Genomic DNA, 26,000 nt, shown 5'->3' with positions numbered 1-26,000 from the left:
TTCAACGAAGCTCTTATTACTTGATATGTCTTATTATCTGAAATTATGAAGTTCATTTTTTGGTAAAAATATATACTCAATACATGGAAAGACCTTCAATAGTTGTGTAGGCATTGCAAGGTCCTTTAAGAAGTGTCTAGCAGTTACATAAAGTCGCAGAGCAGAGCACAGTGGAGACACTGGTCCCCTGTGTGCTTACTCAATGTTATTTAATAGTGTGTCATGCTTTAACCCCAGCTGGCAACTAAGCACCTGTCCTGGTTTGGCCTAAACCAGGCCAATTTTCCTTTCAGTGATTTTTACTTTCAGCTAAGTCTCTTCTAAGTAACTGCACTTTCTGAAACTAAGCTGCATGTTTTGCAGACAGTGTCTGCTTCTAGTACTGATAACGCTCGAAGTTTGTAGTTATCGCTGAGGCACCGGTAGGGATGTTGTGCAGAAAGGCTCTTGCTGTACTTATTCCTAGAGAAACCAAGGTCAGTGCTAAATTCCTCACTGATTATGAGTGAAGAGCCGAAGGGGGGTCGCAGCTGCAGGGAGGAGCGGACAGGGCAGGTGACCCAAAATTGACCAACGAAGGTATTCCATCCCATACACATCATTCTCAGTATAAAGTGGGGGCATCACGAGGGTCTCACACTCTTTCTGCTATGGCCAGCGTTCGAAGAGAACTCTGTCTGTTTTCCTGCTGCCCCCGATCCCGATCTGTGCATTCCTGAATCCAGCTCTCGACCATCGCTGGGCCCAGACTGGGCCTTCCCGGAGCCTGCCCTGCAGTGCCGGTGGTGACGTGGCTGACATTGAGGGAGCTTTATCTTGGTTTTGTATATATTTGTATATATTTGATTATTCCAATATTATTAATATACTTTTTTTTCATTATTATAGTTTATTAAAACTGTTTTAACTTTCCAACCCGTAAGTCTCTCTCCCTTTCCCCTTTCCCTTCGGGGAGTGTTAACAGAGAGCATCTGCCACAGGTTTAATAGCCAGCCCAGCTTTAAACCATGAGAGCACCACACAACCACTCACTCACACCTTGCCCCGGTGGGATGGGGGGAGAATTAGAAGAGAAAAAGTGAGAAAACTCATGGGTTGAGATAAATATTTAACAAGTGAAGCAAAAGCCATGCACACAAGCAAAGCAAAACAAGGAATTAATTTATTACTTCCCATCGGCAGGCAGGTGTTCAGCCATCTCCAGGAAAGCAGGGCTCTATCATGTGTAACGGTTATTTGAGAAGACAAAACACCATCACTCCTAATGCCACCCCTTTCCTTCTTCTTACCCCACCTTTATATGCTGAGTATGATGTCATATGATGTGGAATATCTCTTTGGTCAGTTGAGGTCAGCTGTCTCAGCTGTGTCCCCTCCCAACTTCTTGTGCAGCCCCAGCCTACTCACTGGCAGGGTGGTGTGAGAAGCAGAAAAGGCCTTGACTCTGGGTAGGCACTGCTCAGCGGTAACGAAAACATCTCTGCGTTATCAACACTGTTTTCAACACAAATGGGAAACATAGCCCCTACTAGTTACTATGAAGAAAATTAACTCTAGCCCAGCCAAAACCAGCACATAGTGCCAATTACAATTTTAAAAGATCATGGATTACTGAAAGGTTCAGTCTTGAAATTGTTCTTATAACAAATGATATCTCTTACATACTTTATCAAGAAATCATCTGGAACTACTAATATACATATTGGTATACAATTAGAATATAGTAAAAGAGGTTTCAAATAAAGACCATCAATGTTTTAAAATTATTCTGTCCCAGCAAACATAACTGGTAAATAAGAGTACTACCCCCACAATATGGGAGTTTTGCTTTTGGACTTCTATTCAAACAGTATATTTTTTGGAATTATCTAAGTGGGAGTACATTAATTTTTGAATATGGATTTAGAAAAGTTAGTATAAGTGCAATGTATTATCTTTTTTCTTTTTTGTTTTTAGAGTTTTGTTCCTCAGCTGAATTTATTTCTTGTTTTCTTTTGCCGGGGCTTGGACCTGTTCTCTGGGTGAACTGCTGTAGGCAGAGATGGACCCTTGCCTGGATAGGCAGACAGTCTAGTAAAGAAGAGCAGTTAGACTAAAATTTATTTTAATCTTGTTCTGTGTAAGAACTGCTCAGAATAAATCCAGCTAGACAAGGTTTTCAGTGAAATTTTCCAATGAAGATTGGAAATGCTATATCAGATGAAAGCTGCAGTGCATTTAGGCCAGTGGCAATATTAGGAAAGATCATCTGAAGAGCTAAAATTTCATTTTCTGAATAGACACCAACACCAAGTTTTAAAATAAGGGGCAAAACCTGGAAAAGTATATGTGCAGGTTTTTCTATCCAGTTCCAGTGCTTTGAGGGAATACTTACAAGATCAGACTTCTGTGAAATCACACATATATACATATTATTTTCTAAATTATTCTCTGGTTTTGTTATAAAAATAGTAATCCACTGTTTGGACCAAGTGTTCTCTCAGAAAAAGTTAAGCAGGGTTTAAAAGCAATCTTGATTAATTCTTATCAAGAATTAAATTGATAATGAGGACTTATTTATGAAATCTGTCTGAAAGTAAGGGTAGCTCATGGGCTTTCACATAGAGAAAAGGTGCAGAACAGTGCAGATGAGACTGATGAAGGACAACAGTGATAGACTATGGAATAATAGCATTTCAGATTTAAAATTCTTGTCCAAAAATATAATTAATCAACATGTTTTTTTCTGCTGTGAAAATGACTGAATCAGAGTGCACTGCTGTGTCTATATTATTCATTATGAAGGATATCTATGATGTAGCAACAATGCTGATTGTATAGTATTAATTGTGACATTGGATATGAACTACAGTAGAAGAAAATTCTGAATTTCTTTATTCTTTTGATTTGATTTTTTCTTATACTTGACACAAAACCAGCCATTGCAATCTTGGTTGCACTTGATTGGACTTACTATTCATTTAAGGTCTTTAATTGCATATAGTTTGTTAGCTATAAGCATGCCAATAATAACTGGAATAAGCCTCATTCACCAGATAAACTTTAAAAACTTCGCACTCTGAACTGAAAGCATAGGTGAAAACATAGGTAATAACACAACTTCCCAGAGAGCTCTTGCTTTTCAGACAGTCTCTCTATTTGCATAATTTTGAGCCTAGTGAAGAAGTATTTTTAACTAAATAAGGCAATTAGAAAGCGAAACTAAAAATCTTAAAGTAATTGATTTAAAAATGAGTTAGACTAAGAAGTTCTGAATTTATTTTAAATATGCTTTAGCAATTTTTTTAAAAAATAAAAAGTACTTTGTCTAAAAATGGTTTTATTATGTTTTACAAAGCTTTCCAAACCTAGGAATCCTTCTGAATCCTTATAAATCTTAGAAAGATGAAAGTAAACCTCACAGTCCACTGGAAATCCAAACAGTTATGTGGTATACATTGCAGAAAAACTGTTATTTATAAAGGATGCATTCTACACTCCTCATCTACAGCAGAATGGGCTTAACATTACAAAACAAATTCAAGATAAAAAGTCTTAAAATCGTAGGATTCATCAAAGCATAAGAGTCATCAATGTCCATGATACTTCAATGCAGGGGGAGGAAGGGTGGGCAGGGGACTGTTTTCTAGCTGAAAAGGTCCAGATAGCCATAAGCAGTGGAGGAATCTTCATAAGGAAGACCTGAGACCAAATTTTATTTACAAGTATATGTTTTGGCCTTTGAAACGTCAACATTGCAAAAGCTCTGTTAAAAAAAAAAGCAACCCAAAAAAACCAAAAACAATGCAACAAAAAAAATAACCCAAAAAACCCTAAACCAAAACACACCTCCCCCCACAAACAGAACCTTTATAAATACATAATTTTAAAATGGGAAAGTACTAAAGATGGAAATCTTCACCATAAACTTCAGAAAGCACCAGGAAGAGAGCTTCTCCACATGGGAAGGTGAGACAGGAGCTGAGGGCAGCAACAAGACGGGCAGGGGCAACAACAAGACTGGCAGAGACAGCCCAAGACTCACTGACAAGGAGTGTAGTCACACAGAACCCAAGCAAGAAGAACAGAGCACATCTGGTGGTGGAAATCTGTTTTTGCAAAGAGTCCACAACACCAGAGAAGTACATGGTGATGAGGCACGTCTGAGATAAGACATCTGGGTCTAGATCAGAAAGGCACATGGCCAGGCACAGACAAGATTACAACATAGTTCAAGCAAGGGCCCAGGGCAAGGGCTTGAGCTTAAATGCAGCTCCTGAGTGAAGCTGGGGAAGTTCCTAGGGTGGTTTCTCATAACATTTTTTTTGCATGGTTCATTTCACAGCAGCCAGATCCAAGGTTGCACAACCAATGAGTCAACAAATGAGATAAGATACTTGATAACACTGTTTATGTCACTTATGTTTTGTAAAAGTTTGATACAGCGTAGGCCAAGACACGTTTAATAAAATCTGGCAGAGTGTTGTCCCAAATTAACTTTCTTTTGTGTGTGTGTGTGCAATTGAAGATGCTAAACAAAGCCAGTTCATGTATAGACTTTCTTTGTATACAAAAGACTGACTAAACCAAAAATGTCATATATTTAAAGAGATGTGCTTATCTAACTTTATATGATAGCCAAAAATTGTGTTTTTCAAATATGCAATGAGGAATGTATATATGGAAGTAAAAGTGGAAGTCTTAGTCCAAACTACAAGAAAAAGAAGAAAGAAAGCTTAATGCCCGGAAATGGACTAGCTAATTGTTTTCCAGCAATTGTTTGGATAAATATGTTAAAGATTGACCAGGTCTCATGAGTGTTTTGTTGAATGAGCCTCTGCCTTGGCAGATGTACTGTCTTGAAGTTGAAAGGGTTAAACTTCTGCTGGAGTTAGCAGTACAAGAAAAACTTGCAAGGTCCTCTATCAGTTCCATCTTCTTTAACAGTCATCCAGCAATCCAGCAGAGCTGGGAATCATATACAAGCCTTCTGGAGTCTTGCTGCAATATTATCTTCAACAGAAATTGTTGCATTCCCTTATGCATCTGTTTCAAAATCATTGCATGACATCTTTCCCCAACTGAAGTTAATGAACATTTGGATATTATTTGCAGGACTTGAGACTTAATATAGAAAACAAATCAAAAGAGAGAATCCTTACCACCCAGCTAATAACAAAGTCCCTGGTTACCTCCTTCTTAACATGAGAGATCAGCCTGTACTGATATGATTTGAACGACCTTTTCTTTTGGACCACAGGTATTTTGATATATAGTCTCCTGTGAATTAAAATAAGATTCTTCATATGGTATTGAAATGGCAATATTTTTTTCCAAGTTGGACCAACCTGATTAATAAAAGTGTTTTAGAGTGATTTTTGTCAATCACTTGTTTTGACTTGTAATTAGTTTTCATTGTTGCATGTTAGAATAGTATTTAACACAGCAATTTTTTAGCAATCAGTATTTGTTGGCTACACATGGATGGGATTTGTTTTGTACTTGTGAAAAAAAGTACCAGTTTGTGCCCATGCTCTTTGTAGGGGACAAAAATCCTCTTTATTGCCATCTGATTGGGGTCTAGAGACTGGGTGGAGAAGTCTCTAACACATGAGATGATGGAAACATGCAGCAGTAAATAATACCGATTATTTCAGATGCTTAACTTATTCAATCAGGACAAGTGAAATGCATTGTGACCCATCTTATCTGTCACACAAAACAGGAAACAAATAATTGACAGGTAAGCAAATCTCTCCTCAAAAAGTTTGAGGTTGAGATATAATTTACTGAGATATTTCTAGAGACTTAAAATTGTGTATAAATAAAATAAAATAATATGATTAATTTATGAATTATTTACTAACAAAAATGTGTAATACTGCTAAACAAATTATTCATAAGCAATTCTGCACCTGGTTGTTAAAAAACACTTCAGAAGAAAATATATATTTTTTTCTCACAGGCTATGTTCTACATATTTCAGTTCCTAACAAAGTTTTCCAATTTCTTGATGTCCTAAGCAACGTTTTGCAGTGTAGGTAGATTAGGGTACGGCGACCGGAAAATCTCGGGCTGTAACGGAAGGTAGGCGTGGCGAAAGGAGCAGGATGTGCAAGTATCGTGCGAGTTTGTACAGGACAAGACGACTATATAAGGCTGTTGCGCAGTTAAATAAACGCCATTTGTTGCATCCTCACATTGGTGTCAGTGCTCAATGGCCCTGGGGTGCGGATAGCCTCAGGCCAGCCAGCAACCGAACGGAGCTTGCCACAGACAAGCGGCAACAAATGGTGACCCCGACATGATTGCTGGGCTGGCGGACCGCAGGTGGTCGGAGTGGGTTCGCGAGCCATGGAAGCCTTGATAAAGGTGATTTCGTTACTGGGCGAGGAATTTAAGATTTCTGTGAAATCGAAAGACGTAGCCCAGTGTGTGGACCGTCTCGTTATTGAGGGGGTGGTGGCAGGACCGGCTGATTGTTTACAGCCGAATACCTGGGAGCGGTGCTCGATGAAGCTCGCTGAGCGAGCTATGGCAGCGGGTTCTGCCAAAGAATTAAAAACATGGGGAGTTATCTTGTGGCTGCTATGGGCTGCGTGGGAGGACCGGGTGACATGGGATGCGGCTCGGATGTGTTTACATGGGGTCTACCCTGACCAAGACAGAAGTGACAGTGGTGAAACTCCTCCAACATATACTCTCTGAGAGAGGAATTAAATATGACGAAGCTGCGTTAAAGCAGTTACTGTTTTGGGCAAAAGATAAAGGATATTTTACAACCTTTAGTGATGTCTTTGAAGTGCCTTTATGGGAGAAGATTGGTGACTCTCTCTGGAATGCGGTGTCAAGTGGTGATAAGGAAGCCTTTAAATTGTCTGCTACATGGAGGCTGGTTAGTGAAGAGTTAAAAGGAATAAAAACAGAGAGAGAAGTCACACACACAGCTTTTATGGCTTTAGGACCACAGGCGCCTACTACCCCCTCACTGTTTGCGGGACCAACACCTCCCACGGCCCCGGTGGCTGTACCAGTGGCAGCTCCTTTATCACCGTGGGTACGGACGGCTCCGAAAAAAGCCGAGGAGCGGGGAGCGAGAAAAATAGATACAGATCCATCAGAACCGGTAGTGCGCCCTAAAACACGAACTCGATTTGGACTAATTGATTCAGACGCTGAACAGGAGACTTGGCAGAAACCCCCTCCGAAACCCCCTCCCTCTCATTGATCTCTCTACGGATGAGGCTGAGCAGGAGGACAAGAAGGAGGGTAAACATGCTTTGTACCCACCTTTACCGGATTAGCCATTTACAGAGTCAGCAGTACCAGAGTCACAAGGACTTAAAGGACTGTTACCATCACGAAATGGACACGAACTTGACATGACAGAGCTTGGTAGACGACTGGAAGAATTAAAGACGGAATTGCAGCAGCATCGTTCAGCCAATGCCTTGGGACACGTGACTATGTCTCCCCCAAAACCCCCCTCTGTGTTCGGGACAAGTATTAGGGCCACCTCAACCTCCTTTACAACTCCCTACTCCACCTTTAGATCAGGGCGGGGGGGGAGGTTTGCGTCCATCTGGTAATGTGGGAGGTGAGGGAGAGGGTCAGCGTCCGCCCGCGTATACAGGGAAAGGGGAGGGAAGTGAGGAAGGAGTGAAATGGAAAGGGGTCATTCGAGATGCGTTATTAGAAGGAGTTATAATTCCACAAGCATATCCGGTGATTGTGGGTGCGGGTCCTGAGGGAAGAAATATTTGGCAACTGTTAGATTGGAAAATTGTAAAAGAAGCATTACCACTATAGTTAGCGAAAGACAACACAGGTGAGGACTGCAGAAAAGTTGTTGCAGGGATGGCAAATCGTAACCCCACCTTAACTGAGCTAATGGATGCTTGCGGGAAAGTAGGAACCACCACATTTCAGATGGAGCATTTAGCAAAAACTTTTGCGGCGGCAATTAAGGTAGTTCATCGTTGTTATACATGCGAACAGGAAGGTCACTTTAAGAAAAACTGCCTTAAGAAGTTGAAGCTGAGTGGGAGAGATAACTCTGTTTTGATGTGTCATTGCTGTGGGAAGCTAGGGCATTTTGTGAAGCTGTGCAGGTCTCAGTATAATGCTCATGGTCAGCTGATAACAACCAGCTGCAGAGTGCAGGGAAACTAGAGAAAGAACGCGGGGGGAGGAACCTTGTGCTGACACAAATGAATCTTCCCAACCAGTTCCAGGCCTAAGCAGTTAACTCGCAGCCCGAACCTCAGGGAGCGCAGGACTGGTGTTTCCACGCGGGGTTAACCTGTGCGGCTGCCAAGCCTTGGACCTGTGGCAAACAGGGATAATGCTAATGCTGATTGTCAAAAGATCATTGAAGCTTTACCTGGAAAAACAGATTTGAATGCTATGATAAAGGCATGTGCAAAAGTGGGTACTGTGGAACATAAGGCTCAAGTTATGGCTGCGGCCGTACTTGGGGCTTACGTCGTCACAATTGCAGTCTCTATTCCAATTGTTAGCAGGGGACACAGCTTTAACAGCACCACGACACACTACTTCAGAGGTACAGCAACTGATTACAGAAATAGAAAACAGGCTACATTCCAAATTTGTACATCGTATTGATTTGAATCAGGAAATACAAATTATCACTTTGATAGGCAAATTCCGTATGCAATAATTGGTCAATGGAATTCAGAATGATCAGATTCGTTACAGAGCTATTGGCACAGATTATTCATCAAAAGACGGATGCAATGTCAGGAGCTTGTGGCCAGAGATCCCTGCATCATTAACCGTTCCTATTGCAGCTCAATATTTTGAGTGGTGTATGGCTAATAGCTTTGCTTTGCAAACAGCTATGGAGAATTTCTCGAGACAGGTTGTTTACCACTTGCCCTCCCATCCTGTTATAAAATTGAGTGTGGAACTTCCAATTGCCACAGGAGTGTGGTGCGCAGACACTTCTGTGGATGGAATTACCATTTTTACAGATGGATCTGGGAACACAGGCAAGACAGGCCTTTTCTGGTATTATGATGGCAAGTGGGAATCTATGGTAGTACAACAAAAGGGTTCACCTCAGGTGGTAGAATTACAAGCTGTATTAAAAATATTTCAGAATTTTCCCATTCCCTTTAATTTGATTACTGATTCAGCATATGTAGCTGGCATTATAAAGCAATTGGATAGATCTGTTATAGAGCATATATGTAATCAGTGTGTTTTTGAATTGCTGCGAGCTCTGTGGAAAAAATTCAAATCCGAACTGCATGGTTTTATGTTTTACATGTAAGAAATCATACTAATTTGCCTGGGTTTATTGCAGAAGGCAATGCTCGAGTGGACTCTTTGATTTCTGACCTTACAAATTCTACTGCAATGACTGTGCAGGTGCCGGACATTAAACAGCAAATCATAGAATGGGTTTTTCCACCTTTTAATCCTAAAACAACAGTTTGTACCAGAGTGGAAGCAATAGCACAATTGCTTGTCAAAGTGCTTAAAAGGATTACAGACATTACCGGACTAGACTCAGATGCTATCTATTTACCTATCAGAAAGGAATATCTACAGTGGTTAACAAATCAGTCAACTCTTTTTCAAATGGCCTTACAGGACTTTACTGGACAATTGTTAACACATTTGCCAAAAGATAAAAAGCTACAGTTTATTTGCAAACAGGATTGGGAAGAACAACCTATCAGATCAGAGATACCTGTGACTGGACTAACTGTTTTTACTGATGCAGGAAAGCGATCACATTCAGCAGTTACTACCTGACAAAAGGATGGACAATGGAAACATTGTAAATTCTCAGGACAAACTGAGGACTCATTGCAGACACTTGAACTTTTTGCGATATATCAGGTTTTTGTAAAATGGAAGGATTTACCTGTAAATATTGTAACAGACTCTCTTTATGCAGCAGGCATTGTAAATCGCATTGAAAGAGCTTTTATACGACCAGTGAAGAATATGCGACTTTACACCATTTTGCTACAGTTGCATCAGGCAATAAACCTCAGAGAGATACCTTATTTTGTCACCCACATTCGTAGTCATCAATTTGATCAAGGTTTGAGCATTGGAAATAATAAAGCGGACACACTTGTGTCCTATACGCAAATATCACCAAATTTATTTGAACAAGTACACCTATCCCATCAATTCTTTCATCAATCAGCGAAAATGCTAGCGAAACAATTTCACCTCACCATGGCACAAGCATGTGAATTAGTTAATGCTTGTCCTAGTTGTCAGAGAATTGGCATGGGAATTGGAATAGGGGTAAATCCTCGAGGGTTGAGTGCGTTGCAACTGTGGCAAATGGATGTTACTCACATTGCAGAATTTGGAAGGCTCAAATATGTTCATGTATCTGTTGATACGTTTTCACATGTAATATGGGCAACAGCACAAACTGGGGAAACAGGTCGTCATGTCAAATGACATTTACTTGCTTGCTTTACAAGTCTCGGGGTTCCACAACAACTTAAGACTGATAATGGACCAGCATATTGTTCACAGATTTTTCGTCAATTTTGTCAGCTATGGGGTATTACACATGTCACTGGGATTCCTCATTCGCCTACGGGTCAGGCGATTGTGGAACGTGCTCATAGTACATTGAAACAGCTTCTGCAAAAACAAAAAGGGGGAGAGGAGACTGAACCTTCTGAGAGACTTGCAAAAGCTGTTTATGTATTTAACCATTTACCTTTAGCAGGAGATAAGGAGCGACCCCCAATTATAATACGTTGGGAGGCAGTTTGACAGGGAGCAAGCTATGTGAAAGACAAAGGCAAAGTGTGGTATAGGGAACCAGGTACTAACGAGTGGTTGGGACCAGGGGAACTATTACTAATGGGTCGAGGTTATGCTTCTGTCTCTACAGGCACAGGAGTACGGTGGATTGTCTCTAAAAGGATGGTTAGCCACATTATTAGAGGGAATAGTTTATGTAGTTGTGATTATAGTTATCATAGGGATCTGCGTGGGTTGTGTTAAGACAATCATTGAGAATAGTATATGGAAGTAGTGAGATAATAAATCTAACTACTTCCAAAGGGGGAAATTGATACCGGATGTTTTAGCAATGGTTTAGCAAGAGTAGGCCTCAGAGTAGGCTGTAAAAGGCCTGATCTGTGTTACCTTTAAACAGAATCAGCGATACGCTTTACTTCGCATGACTTGAAGCATGGGGAGGGGGAAATGTAGGTAGATTAGGGTACGGCGACCGGAAAATCTCGGGCTGTAACGGAAGGTAGGCGTGGCGAAAGGAGCAGGATGTGCAAGTATCGTGCGAGTTTGTACGGGACAAGACAACTATATAAGGCTGTTGCGCAGTTAAATAAACGCCATTTGTTGCATCCTCACATTGGAGTCAGTGCTCAATGGCCCTGGGGTGCGAATAGCCTCAGGCCAGCCAGCAACCGAACAGAGTTTGCCACAGACAAGCGGCAACATTGCAGACACATATCAGTGGCAGAAAAATAAGGGATTTTCCCTGCACATGTGCATTGGTTAGAGCAAGTGTTATCTATGTATAGTTATAAATGTCTGCTTTGCAAGAAGTGAAAAGGGACAATATTTAAACAATTAAACATTTGATTTCTAGTCTCCAAAGTAAGATTAGTGATGTTTGAATAATTTTCTAATCAGTGATGAAACTTAGTAATATGTACTTTTAAAAAAAACTTTATTTGCTAGAAGCTTATCCATTGACAGGGGACATTTCACTTAGTTTTGTTACACATAGATCATATAAAAAACATGAATTGGCAGTGTGCCATTGCAGCAACAAAATAAACCATGTTCTGAGCTGCATCAGCAAGAGTATAGTCAGTAGATCAGGGGACATAATTGCCCCCAGTCTACTCAACACTTGTTAAACTACACTTGATATTGTATCAGGTTTTGGTTCTCCCAGTTAAAGAGAAGTTGAAAAACTTGACAAGGTTTTTTGAATGGCAACTGAGATGGCTGGAGGGTTGGAGAACATGACGTATGAAGAAAGATTGAAGGAATTTTGTTTGTTGCACCTACACAACAGAACTCTGACCGGATCTAATCAGTCTTCCAGTACCTAAAATCCAGCTGATGGTAGGCCCTGTGTTTTTAAATTTCTTCACCATTCCTACTATTCTTTTTCTCAGAAGGTGTAAACATACCAGCTAAACACAGTAGCATCAAGATTTGCAATCATCTATTCACACTGTCCATAAATACTGTTTTGCTTTATCCTCACGGCTTCTAAAGGACATCTTTGTACTGCAGTTTTCTAATGCTCACGTCTGATATGTGAATGGCCAGTTCTCAGTAATGAAAAACACACTTAAATTCGATCTTTGTTTGAATTTCTCTGTCAGTTCTAATAAGAGTTTACTTGTTTATGTTTTGGATTTAAAAAGTCCAACTATCTTGGCATATAATGAATTCAGAGATACATAATTTCTCTGTGTGTATGTGCATAATCTAAGACAAACAATTTCTCTGTAACTCTTCAGAAAAGGAAGCATAATATCTACTTAATCTATCTATATAGATATATGCTAATCAGGGGGATCTATGAGGCTGCACTTCTAAATTACCTCCAGAAAATTGATAGTTAATATTTGTTATTTAGCTAAAATTATATAGTATAGTATAAAAGAATAACTTTTTTTGTTATATTTTCTGTTGGATATTTACAGTGTCAATCAACATGGATTTTAGACATGCAAATTGAAATGCAAAAAATAAATTATATGAAAAATAAATTATATTAATAATAAAACAGAAATATTGCTGGAATATTTTCAATATCTTCGAAGTTGTTCATCAACATTTAAAATTCATTTTTTTTCAATATGAAACACTTCATTTCCCGGGAAGGAGTAGTGACTTTTTTTCAGAAATTAATGTTCAGCCAACATTATGCCTTTTATAACCTTTCCAAAACATGAATATGCTGATTAATTCACAAGACATAGATCTTGAACTACCCTTCTAAACATCAAGAGCTTTCATTGAAGGCCAACTTGTATCAGCTTATCCCAAAGAGACAAGCTTTGACTTTCAGATTTTCATGAGGTCTTTTAGTTTCCATTTATGTTCATGCTGCATTTAGTTTATCCCATCTGCTTCCAATTACTGTGACTGCATGTGCTTTTATTTTTATTTTTATCTTGTTGTGGTTCTCTGTTCTTGATAGGTCTGTCCTTTTAGATGAAGAAGAATTGATTCCCCTGAAATTGAATATTTTCCAAGACAGAATAGGAAAATTAAATGCATAATTACTTACAGCATGTTAATATCGGTCACATCTCAGGTGTTTGTGGCTATATAATAAGCTGAACGCTAGATATAGTGAAGGTTACTAGAAAGCTTACTGTGTAGAAGAACTTTTAACTAAGCTTTCAATACCTGTTTCAGACTCTGTTTAGGAGGACAAAATAGTTCTTGATTATCTCAGTAGAAAGTAACATCTAAGTAAATAAAATTCATATTCTGTTGATATTTTTTTCTGCCCTATACCCGTATTAGCAATGTTATTTTTTGCCTTTGTACTATCAAAGAGCCTATGAGCTCACTGGATCTAGTTACAAAAAATACTTTTATTCAAGGAGGGTTAGTGTTATCTGGAATAAAAAGCTAAGCAGGCCACAAATTTAGAAAGTTCTCTTTAATAATGTAATTTGTTACACTGGGGCCCCATATTGTCTGTTTACTGAAGCAGGTGGGTTTGCTGAAAAAGAGAAGTGCTGATGATGCAATGTGCTGACCCACATATCAGTTCCCAACAGACTGCACCTGTTGGCATAGTTTATGTTCATAGCTTAAAAAACCCATTTTTTCTTTTCCATTACCTCCTGCTGCTGGAATACGGAACAATATAAATATTGTCAAGTTATCTTCTAGAAAAAGCTCTGTAAGTAAATCTATACTTACAGTTGTTTACGGGTTGTTTTTTTTCTCTCTTTCTTAGTCTGTATTATTTCTTGTGTGAATATCAAATAAAAATTTGGACCTGGGAAACTCCTTTTATATACTTATAAAATTACCTACATTGTTCATGTATTTTAAGCATAAATATTAATCTTTGAACCTTAGTCTACAAAGGAAAAGAAATTATTATTCACTTTTTTATTGTTTTCTGTTGTTTCATTTTCACAGATGCCTAAAATGGTGTAAGATATCTTAAGTTTTACCTCAAAATTAGAGTTGTACACCTTGACAGCTATCATTTCTGAGGCTTTTGAAAATATAACAAAAAAGAGTACCAGGGTTAATGCAGTCCAAAGGTTAATTTCTGTTACATTTGAGATGCTTCAAATCTTAGATTGTAATTGTGATGTTTGTTTAATTAACAATAGCATTTTGCCTGCTCAGATCTCTGTAAACAGAATATGAAGAAAAATGACTCTACTAAGCAAGGTTGTTGAAATTAAAAACTTTAATTTCTCTGAGAGTCAGAAATTTTTCATATGAAAATGTTCTCAACATCCAGGAATATTCAAGGTCAATACTTCCTCATAACAAAGAGATTGGACCTAATGTTTTTTTCGTTTAATATTAAAATACTGTATCTAAGTTCCTAATAACAGAGTATTGTGGGATTACTGTATTTGTGGTTTAAGCATAGTTTTTTGCTTTACCGAAGTATATCTGCTGGCTCCTTTCCTATTATACCAGAAATCGATCATGACCGATTCTCATGTGTACACTTTACACCCATAAATTGTTTCTGCATACGTTTATACACTTGGAGGGAATTGCATATTGAATTAGATGGAAGACATAACACTTACTGCAGGATACCACTACTTAGACCTAGTTGAGGTGGGTTTAGATAGATGTCTTAGGTATAGATAGCTGCACAGTAGAGTTTTGTCATGGAATTGCATGAGGGCTAGTGGCCTTGTGTCATGAAGGTTCTAGATCCTGCACCTGATGTTATAATGACACAGTTCATAGATAGAAGACTGTTCTAAATTTAAACCATGTTTGTGAGAGTTGTAATCATTTGATTGACTAGTGATAAATGTGTTTAATGAGAACACAGGTGTGTCCTTGATGCAAATACTAATTTGGTGTTGCTCATGAAACAATAATAAGAGAAAGCAAATGGTTAATTTGAGTGAATGGTAGTGCACAAGATTCAGTATATGAATAGCCATGACTATCCTGGTTTGGCCCAAACCAGGCCAATTAGTCTTAGAGAAACCAAGGTCACTGCTAAATTCCTCACTGCTTACGAGTGAAGAGACGAAGGGGGGGTCGCACCTGCAGCAAGGAGCAAACTGGGCAGGTGGCCCAGAATTGACCAGCAAGGTATTCCATCCCATACACATCATTCTCACTTTCCTATTTATCACTAACCCACTGCCTCCTGGAGGTGGGGCCCAGGAGGGAGGGGCCCTCCTGTCTCCCACTGATTGGTACCAGCTTTGCCAAATCTCCAGTTAAAAGCCTGCAGGTGTGATGGCAGGGGGAGCTACTGCATTTTCCCCTCTGTCTGTGTTGGGGGAGCAACTCTGCCTGTGGAGGATTTCCAAGCTCTCGATCTTGGTTTTGTATATATTTGTATATATTTGATTATTTCTATTATTCTTATTATACTCTTTTTCATTACTATAGTTTATTAAAACTGTTTTAACTTTCCAACCTGTAAGTCTCTCTCCCTTTTCCCTTTCCCTTAGGGTGTGTGAGGGGAGAGGGTTAACAGAGAGCATCTGCCCCTGGGTTAATAGCTGGCCCAGCTTAAAACCGTGACAGATTTATTGGGGTCCAACGTGGGGCTCGAGAGAAGCTCCAACAGGTTGCTCTGATAAGTTGAATCCTGGCTCTGGTGGGAGGAGACCCGGAGAGCTCAGCTGAGAGAGTATCAGATTTCTTCCTTTGAGATTTACGAAGGGTTGGAAATTAAAACAGATAGTGAAAATGGTGATGTCATTTTTGAATACTGTGTTATCTCGTCTTTTTATGGAGTTTCTTTCACAGTTGAGTATTGCAATGATGCCTTACCTGCCGTGGGCACTGTGTTATTGCTTGCTTCTTATGAATGTTTACATGCAGTTTAGCAGTGGGTGCGGGTCAAAATGTATTGTTTTGGTATGGGGTTTGATACTGATTTATGCTGTGATAAACTGGGCAGTTCCTATTCCGATCTCTTATCTCTATGACACAATGATGGGCAGCTTTAATCGCTAATCAGTAGCAGCGACTTCATCTGCACGCTCCAGGCGTCCTTTAGCTGATTCTGTTAATGATTACACTTCCAGTTTTACTTCGGGAAATAGTACCTTCTCCTTTTCTGCCAAGCTGATTCCACTAGATTTTGCGAAATTAGGATGGTGCTGTCTAGGTGGCATGTTTTTATTTTCAGTTGTCCTGAATGTGTTTCTGATGTGGGGTAAGATTAAATATTGGTGCAGGGACAGTTGTAGGTGTTATGCAGCCACCTCAGATCCTACAGCATGTGCTGCCGCTACAGCCACTAAATCCACTGAAACCTCAGCAGCCTGCACCACAGCTGCTACACCCCCCAAGATGGCCACTGCAGCTACTCAGACTCTCAGCACTCCCAAGACAGCCACTGCATCTACTCAGACCCCAGCATCTATCGAATCTGTACCAATTGCTCCTGTAACCAGGAAGAAATACTGAAAGAAATCAGCTCGTGAAGAGGAGGATGATGACTCAGAGCCTTCTAAGGCAGAGCCATCATATGACCCAGGTGAGGGCCCTTCTCAGGCAGAGTTAGGGCCTGACACAGATGGGGGTTTCCTCAATGGGGGTTTCCTCAATCGTCCTTTTAAAGCAGACCCATCACAGAAGAAAGGTCCTTCTAAAGCAGAACTATCACAAGAGGAGGACTCGGACGTAGAGATAACCTACCACTCCTTATCCCTGAAGGACCTGAGAAATATAAGGAAAGACTTCAGCCGTTATGATGGTGAACCTATTATCACCTGGTTGCTCCGATGCTGGGATAATGGGGCAGATAGCCTGCAATTAGATGGCAGAGAAGCCAGACAGTTGGGATCCCTGTCCAGAGATGGTGGTATTGATAAGATGCTTCCAAGAAGGTCAAACACTATCAGTCTCTGGAGGTGACTCTTGTCAGCTGTAAAGAGCAGGTATACCTATAAAGATGATGTTATGAGTCACCTAAGCAAATGGACCACTATAGAAAAAGGTATTAACTACCTTAGAGAACTGGCTGTGCAAGAGATCATTTATAGACATCCACGGGAAGTTGTAGATCCTGATGAAGTGGAATGCAACCGATCCATGTTCCGGAAGGTTGTGAAAAATGCTCCACCGACATATACCCATACATTGTCAATATTAGTATGGGGAGAAGATAATATGGCACGTTCTACTGTGGGTAAAATGGCTAACTGTATGAGACAGTATGAAGATAGTATTTCTTCCCCACTGCAGGCACGCATCTCGGTTGTGGAAAAACTGACGAAGGAAAACAAGGACTCATTTAAACAACTGTCAGACAAACTGTCCAGGATAGAGAATAAACTCTACTCTCTACCTACACAGGCGCGCGTTGCAGCTGTTAGGAGAAAACGCTCTCCTACAGGACCAGCTCAAAGGAAACGAACACATCATGAGGTATCCTGTGGTTTGCCCTGCGTGGTTATGGGGAGGACATGAGCAGATGGCATGGACAACCTACCAGTACCCTACAGGCACGAGTACGTGAGTTGCAAGCTAAAAGAAACACCAGAGAGAATTTTTCTAGGAGGATGGCTGCTCCAGTTACCAGTGAGCAGGACCCCAGTCAGGGTAGATGGGCCTCAAATCCCTTTTTCCCAAGTGTGAATAGGAGAAATGAAGGTCCAGTCCCTGTGAGCAGCACGAATCCATTTCTTAATTAGGGGGGCCCTGCCTCCAGCCAGGTGGAGGAGAGGGACAACCGAGTTTATTGGACTGTGTGGATTCGATGGCCTGGCACATCAAAACCACAAAGGTATCGAGCCTTGGTAGACACTGGTGCACAGTGCACCCTAATGCCATCGGATCATAAGGGGGCAGAATCTATCAGTATTTCAGGAGTAACAGGAGGATCTCAAGTGTTATCTATATTGGAGGCCGAAGTGAGCCTAACTGAAAATGAATGGAAAAAGCACCCCATTGTGACTGGCCCAGATGTTCCGTGCATCCTTGGCATAGACTACCTCAAGAGAGGGTATTTTAAGGACCCAAAAGGGTATAGATGGGCCTTTGGTATAGCAGCTGTAGAGACTGAGGACATTAAACAGCTGTTTACCTTGCCTGGCCTCTCAGAGGATCCTTCTGTTGTGGGGTTGCTGAAGGTTGAAGAACAACAGGTGCCAATTGCTACTACCATGGTGCACCAACGACAATATCGCACCAATCGAGACTCCCTGATCCCCATTCATAAACTGATTAGACAATTAGAAAACCAAGGAGTGATTGGCAAGACTTGCTCACCCTTTAATAGTCCTATATGGCCAGTGCAAAAGTCTGATGGAGAATGGAGATTAACTGTGGACTATCGTGGCCTAAATGAAGTTACGCCACCGCTGAGTGCTGCTGTACCAGACATGCTAGAACTTCAATAAGAACTGGAGTCAAAGGCAGCCAAGTGGTATGCCACCATAGACATAGCTAATGCATTTTTCTCTATTCCCTTGGCACCAAAGTGCAGGCCACAGTTTGCTTTTACCTGGAGAGGTATCCAGTATACCTGGAATCGACGGCCCCGGGGTGGAAACACAGTCCTACTATTTGCCATGGACTGATCCAGACTGCACTAGAAAAGGGTGGAGCTCCAGAACATTTGCAATACATTGATGACATCATTGTGTGGGGTGATACAGCAGCAGAAGTTTTTGACAAAGGGGAGAAAATCATCCAAATTCTTCTGAAAGCTGGTTTTGCCATCAAAAGAGGCAAGGTCAAGGGACCTGCCCGGGAGATCCAGTTTTTAGGGATTAAATGGCAAGATGGGCGTTGCCAGATCCCGATAGAGGTGATCAACAAAATAACAGCTATGTCCGCACCAACTAACAAAAAGGAAACACAAGCCTTCTTAGGCGTTGTGGGTTTCTGGAGAATGCATATTCCAGATTACAGCCAGATTGTACGCCCTCTTTATCAGGTGACCAGAAAGAAGAATGATTTTCAGTGAGGCCCTGAACAACAACAGGCTTTTGAACAGATTAAACAAGAGATTGTGCATGCAGTAGCCCTTGGACCAGTCCGTACGGGACAAGATGTTAAAAATGTGCTCTACACCGCAGCTGGGGACAATGGTCCTACCTGGAGCCTCTGGCAGAAAGTGCCAGGGGAGACTCGAGGTCGACCCCTAGGATTTTGGAGTTGAGGATACAAGGGTTCCGAGGCCAATTACACCCCAACTGAAAAAGAAATACTGGCAGCATATGAAGGAGTTAGAGCTGCTTCAGAGGTAATCGGTACTGAAGCACAACTTCTCCTGGCACCTCGATTACCAGTACTAGGTTGGATGTTCAAGGGTAAGGTTCCCACTACCCATCATGCAACTGATGCTACATGGAGTAAATGGATTGCATTAATTACACAGAGGGCTCGAATAGGAAACCCTAATCGCCCAGGAATCTTAGAAGTGATCATGGACTGGCCAGAAGGCAAAGACTTCGGAATGCCACCAGAAAAGGAAGTGACACGTGCTGAAGAAGCCCCACCATATAAAGAACTACCAGAGGATGAGAAGCAGTATGCCCTGTTCACCGATGGATCCTGCCGTCTTGTAGGAAAGCATCGGAAGTGGAAAGCTGCTGTATGGAGTCCCATACGATGAGACACAGAAGCCACAGAAGGACAAGGTGAATCAAGTCAATTCGCAGAGGTAAAAGCCATCCAGCTGAATGAGAAAAGTGGCCAAGGCTGTATCTTTATACTGACTCATGGATGGTAGCAAATGCCTTGTGGGGGTAGTTAAAGCAGTGGAAGTGAAGCAACTGGCAGCGCAAAGGTAAACCTATTTGGGCTGCTGAATTGTGGCAAGATATTGCTGCTTGGCTAGAGAAACTAGTCGTGAAGGTACGTCACGTAGATGCTCACGTACCTAAAAGTCGGGCAACTGAGGAACATCGAAACAACCAACAAGCGGATCAAGCTGCTAAAGTGTTCCAAATAGATTTGGACTGGGAACATAAAGGTGAACTATTTTTAGCTCGGTGGGCTCATGACACTTCAGGTCATCAAGGGAGAGATGCAACATACAGATGGGCTCGTGACCGAGGGGTGGACTTAACCATGGACTTTATTGCACAGGTTATCCATGATTGTGAAACATGCGCCGCAATTAAGCAAGCCAAACGGTTAAAACCTTTGTGGTATGGGGGGCGGTGGTTGAAATATAAATATGGGGAGGCCTGGCAAATTGACTATATCACACTCCCTCAAACCCGCCAGGGTAAACACTATGTGCTTACCATGGTGGAGGCGATCATGGTGGAGAGTATGTTGGAAACATACTCTGTGCCCCATGCCACTGCCCGGAACACTATTCTGGACCTTGAAAAGCAAATCTTGTGGCGACACGGCACACCAGAGAGAATTGAGTCGGACAATGGGACTCATTTCAAAAACAGTCTCATAGACAACTGGGCCAAAGAGCATGGCATCGAATGGGTATATCACATCCCCTATCATGCACCAGCCTCTGGGAAAATTGAACGGTATAATGGGCTGTTAAAAACTACCCTGAAAGCAATGGGGGGTGGAACCTTTAAAAACTGGGATAAGCATCTGGCACAAGCTACCTGGCTAGTTAACACCAGGGGATCTATCAATTGAGCTGGCCCTGCTCAGTCAGACCTTCTACTGTAAGTAGAAGGAGATAAAGTCCCTGTGGTGCATGAAAGGAATCTATTGGGAAAAACTGTCTGGGGTCTTCCTGCAACGGGCAAAGGTAAACCCATTCATGGGATTGCTTTTGCTCAGGGACCTGGATGTACTTGGTGGGTGATGTTGCAAGATGGTGAAGTCCGATGTGTCCCTGAAGGTGATCTGATTCTGGGTGAGACTACTTAATTCTGAACTGTATGTTGTTGCTGCATAATACTAACAGTGTTCATAAGTGTCTTTCAGGTTAAGACAGTGGTGATGAGACCGGAGCTAGCTGCAAGTGGCGTCCAGTAACCTCCTTGAGACTGACATTTTGAACCTGCAACCCGTGGGCATGAACCGTGACAAAACCCACACCATGTCTCCTGCCCTGAGAGACTGCTAGCCAGATGGAAACCCACAATCCTGAACCAAATGAACTTAATGAACTTTTTGTATAGAGATGAATCATAAACTAGTGATATGTGTATATGTATTTGAAAATGAAAAGGTAGTGGTGATCTGAGTATGACGTGAATGGTATGGAATAAGGGGTAGAATGTCCTGGTTTGGCCCAAACCAGGCCAATTAGTCTTAGAGAAACCAAGGTCACTGCTAAATTCCTCACTGCTTATGAGTGAAGAGACGAAGGGGAGGTCGCACCTGCAGCAAGGAGCAAACTGGGCAGGTGGCCCAGAATTGACCAGCAAGGTATTCCATCCCATACACATCATTCTCACTTTCCTATTTATCACTAACCCACTGCCTCCTGGAGGTGGGGCCCAGGAGGGAGGGGCCCTCCTGTCTCCCACTGATTGGTACCAGCTTTGCCAAATCTCCAGTTAAAAGCCTGCAGGTGTGATGGCAGGGGGAGCTACTGCATTTTCCCCTCTGTCTGTGTTGGGGGAGCAACTCTGCCTGTGGAGGATTTCCAAGCTCTCGATCTTGGTTTTGTATATATTTGTATATATTTGATTATTTCTATTATTCTTATTATACTCCTTTTCATTACTATAGTTTATTAAAACTGTTTTAACTTTCCAACCTGTAAGTCTCTCTCCCTTTTCCCTTTCCCTTTCCCTTAGGGTGTGTGAGGGGAGAGGGTTAACAGAGAGCGTCTACCACTGGGTTAATAGCTGGCCCAGCTTTAAACCATGACAATGACTTAATCTTTGCTGAAAGTCAGACTGTCTTTTGGCTAGTTTTCAGGATCATGGTGAAACAGTATTTCTTAATTGTAATAAAACTTGAAAAGCTTTTGCAAGTTGTGAAGTGTCAATGAAATTTCCACTTTTTTTCAGACAACTCCATGATCTCGATAATGACTTTTAAAAAACAAAACAGTATTTGAACTTTCCAAATGGGTCAGAGCTTTTGATTTTTATTTTTTGATTTTTATGCACTGGCTTACTTCCTTCTAAGCAGCAAATAATCCAGGAAATATAAGAAATATTAGTGTTTAGAAAAGGTATTTTGATATTAAAATTTCAGAGTGGAAGAAGCCATTTAAAATTTACTGGATAAAATGCCTTTATTTGTCATTGTGCACTGACATATTCAGATAAAAATATGTACTGTTTTCTTTAGTGCCTGAGATAGTGTATTTTATTGTGTTTAGGAACCATGACAACACAAAAAGATGTTTCATATTTAAACCAGATACCACAGTAACATGAGAAAAAGAGTGCTTGCATAGTTTTACAGGGAATAGAACTGATTCACTGTAATAGTGGTTTAGAATTTAAGAAAATTTTTTTTGTATCTGGTTGTGTGGCAAGAAAATATTAGAGCCACTGTCAATTGATACGCTTTTTAGAGTGTCTACCCAAACTGTAAAACATTTGGTAGGAATGACAACAGCATCTTTTCTGACATGGCCAAATCAAACATCTGGAATAGGTCCACCAAGCTTTGGGTAGCCATTTTATTTAAAAGACACAACAGTTTCTAAGAGAAAGCAGGTCTTTGAAATAGGTTTTCTCAGAAAAATAGATAGAAATCTCTGAATTTCACTCTGAGTATAACTATAATGCAATAATCCACCTTCCTAGAGGACATGCTGCACATAGTCTAGATTCTTTGGTACATGACCTGGTCACCATATTCTAATCTTTCCACATATCTTTTTCCTTGGTAAACTAATATTTTCTGTACTTACAAGTTTTATTGTTTGTTTATAAATTATAGTTATTGCATAAACTATCTATGTTTGGATCATGACTCCTCAGAATGTTTTATTTGTCATATCTACTTTCCCTTATCCATGGGAGCCCTCTCATAGCCTAAAGATGCTAAAGTAGCTTTCCTCTCATTCATTTAGTCTCTTTCGATGTGTAGTGCAGCTAAGCAAGAGGGAGTATATTGCTGCTGTATCTAATTAATCATCCATTTTCAAATTCTTCTATAGATTACAGCAGCCATTAGACTACTCTAGCTAAATGCCTTAGTAATTGTAGCGATCAAAAAAATACAGTTGTATAAGAATAAAAGAAAATTAACAAAGGTAAAAATCCTACATCTCCCATTGTTTCCTAGAGCAATCACAAGTCTGATAGACTAGAAAGAATTAATTATGCTTTTAGTCTACAAATTTTCAAATGGGATTTCTAGTTTTCAATTCTGTGCAAATTTGCTTGGTAGAAAACTAAATTAGTGGTCATCTTATCAAGGTAATTTGCACCATACTAAACATTGTTAAGCTCCATTTGAAAAACTTGCTCAGATCATAAGAAACTAACTTTCACAATAAACATTTACTCACTTTCAATGGTAACTTGAGCTCAGTATCTTTATTGTAAAGATAATCCCAGATTATTGCAGGTCCTCTGCAAGAAGGTGAATTTCACCCTAGAGAAATGCCTTAGCGCATTGTATCATTCCAAGAGCAAATTCAAATCAAAACTCAGAGTGAAGAAATGCAAAACATGCAAAATTGCCAGAGATTTCTTCCATAAAAGAGGAAATCCTTCATAGATTTCTATAATCTGCTATGTATATTTCTCTCTTATAGAAGAAATCATAAATAATATTTTTAATCAAGCTGAACATCTTTGGACGTTAGTAAGGATTTGTGAATTTGTGCTTTGTTTTTCTGAAATATTTTTAAATCAACTTTAAAAATTAACTTTACTAAAAGTTTCTCTCATTAAGAAGTTCTAAATTTAAGTGCATCTGTAACTCCATAAGATCATTCCATGGAAATGCCTGGTCTTGCCATGTACAAGGGCTGATTGGAAAAATGGCAGTACTAAGACAGACAGATCTAACCAGACCAATTTTTTATTTGATGATTATTATGAACAGATAATATGAACAAAGGGCTTTTTGGCTTGCATTTTTAAATATAAATCTATTTACTCAAAAAAAAAATAACCAACAGTAATAAAAACACATAGCATCAGAAAATAATGAAAATCTTATTCTCTGTCTGAAGGCATTATGCATGTATTTTTGTGAACAATAAAGACAAAACTGAGTATTTAGTTTGTTTTTTATTCTTGTATATATAGTTTTCCTGTAGAAATGCACAATCGAGAACTAACACTTATTTAATAACATCAAAGTAGTGTAGACCAATAAACTGTAAATGGATGACTAGTTTTTGTGAAGAGCAAGCTCAATAAGAAATCTGAACATTGAAACATAATTTTCAGCACTTGAGGACAACACAGATCTTTTATGAGGAAAAGAATCTCCCTATTGCAATGCATCAACCTATTATCACTTGTGGTAAAAACTGTACAAATCAGACATTGTAAAATGCTACATATAATCTCTTGCAGGGTTTTTATTTATTTGAGCTCCTTAGTCATCAGGTATTTGTTTTGGTAGGGCCTGCAGTGATAGGACAACAGGTAATGGTTTTAAGATAAAGGACGGTAGATTTAGACTAGATAGAAGGAAGAAATTGTTTACAATGAGGGTGGTGAAACACTGGAACAGGTTGCCCAGAGAGGTGATAGATATCCCATCCCTGGAAACTTTCAAGGTCAGGTTGGATGGGGCTTTGAGCAACCTGGTCTAGTTGAAGAAGTCTGTGATCATTGCAGGAGTGTTTGACTAGATGACCTTCAAAAGTCCCTTCTAACCCAAATCGTTCTATGATTCTATTTCTTGTCAATCTAATATCACGGTAGAAAGAATGTCACATGAGTTCAAAAAGGAAAAAAAATCCTCACTGCATATATTTTCATTCTTACAATATTTTTCCACTATGGGAATTCTATGTTTTTAATCCTCTTTGGTACTTTGAAAGTTTCTTCTTGAACTTTCCACATAAAAACCTCAGTGTTCTGACTCTCTCTTTTTCCCTTTTTTTTTTTTTTTCCTAGAAAAGAAACAAGAGAACATTTCCCAGGGTAATTATAGAAAGTTAATTCAGTCCTCTACTTATTCTTCTTTCCTATGAGTGTTTCCAGGTAGAATTATATTATTCTCTTTGGACAGCATTTTTTGTATATGTGAGTACATAAAGAGCATAAATACCTGGTACTTACAGCTTTTACAATTTTTTAAGTGTTCTACCATTCTGTCATTACAATTCCTCTGAAAGCAGAATAACTGCATTTTTCCTCCCAAAGACAACATTTAAATTAGTGTTACTGTGAGTTTGAGATAGGAAAGGAAATTCATCAGTTGCTCTAGAAACCATATACTGTCTAAAAAATACCCCCATTACTGTTTTTTCTATGGGTTAAATGTCGTTTTATTAAATATGGAAAAAACTGTGGTTTCCCTTGTCCAGCTTCAGTGTACTTAACAGAGATCTCATTAACCTGCAAGATATTTTCTAATTCAGTCACAGATGCAGTCATGAGTAGTCAGCTGAAAACGAGGTAATTGGGGTGTGACAGAACTTTTAGTCTGTATCCATAATTCATAGCTCATAATAAAAGAAAATACGAAGGCGCCCTATGAAAGAAAGTTCTTATACTAAGTTGTTTTGTAAAAGTTGATAAAATTAATTGCTCTTATGGTTTTGATATCACCATTCACCATCTTTCAATACGGAGAACAAAGCTCATATTGCAGCAATACAAGGACCCAGGGAAATACAGGCTGTTCAGCCCCTCTTGATCCCTGAGAAGGTGATGGAACTAATCCTGGAAGTCATTTCCAGGCACATGAAGGAGAAAAACACCATCAGGAGTAGTCAACATGGATACACAAAGGGGAAGTCATGC

This window comes from Nyctibius grandis, chromosome 6, assembly GCF_013368605.1.
Source record: "Nyctibius grandis isolate bNycGra1 chromosome 6, bNycGra1.pri, whole genome shotgun sequence".
NCBI lineage: Eukaryota > Metazoa > Chordata > Aves > Nyctibiiformes > Nyctibiidae > Nyctibius > Nyctibius grandis.
Note: the sequence above shows the minus strand (reverse complement) of the source record.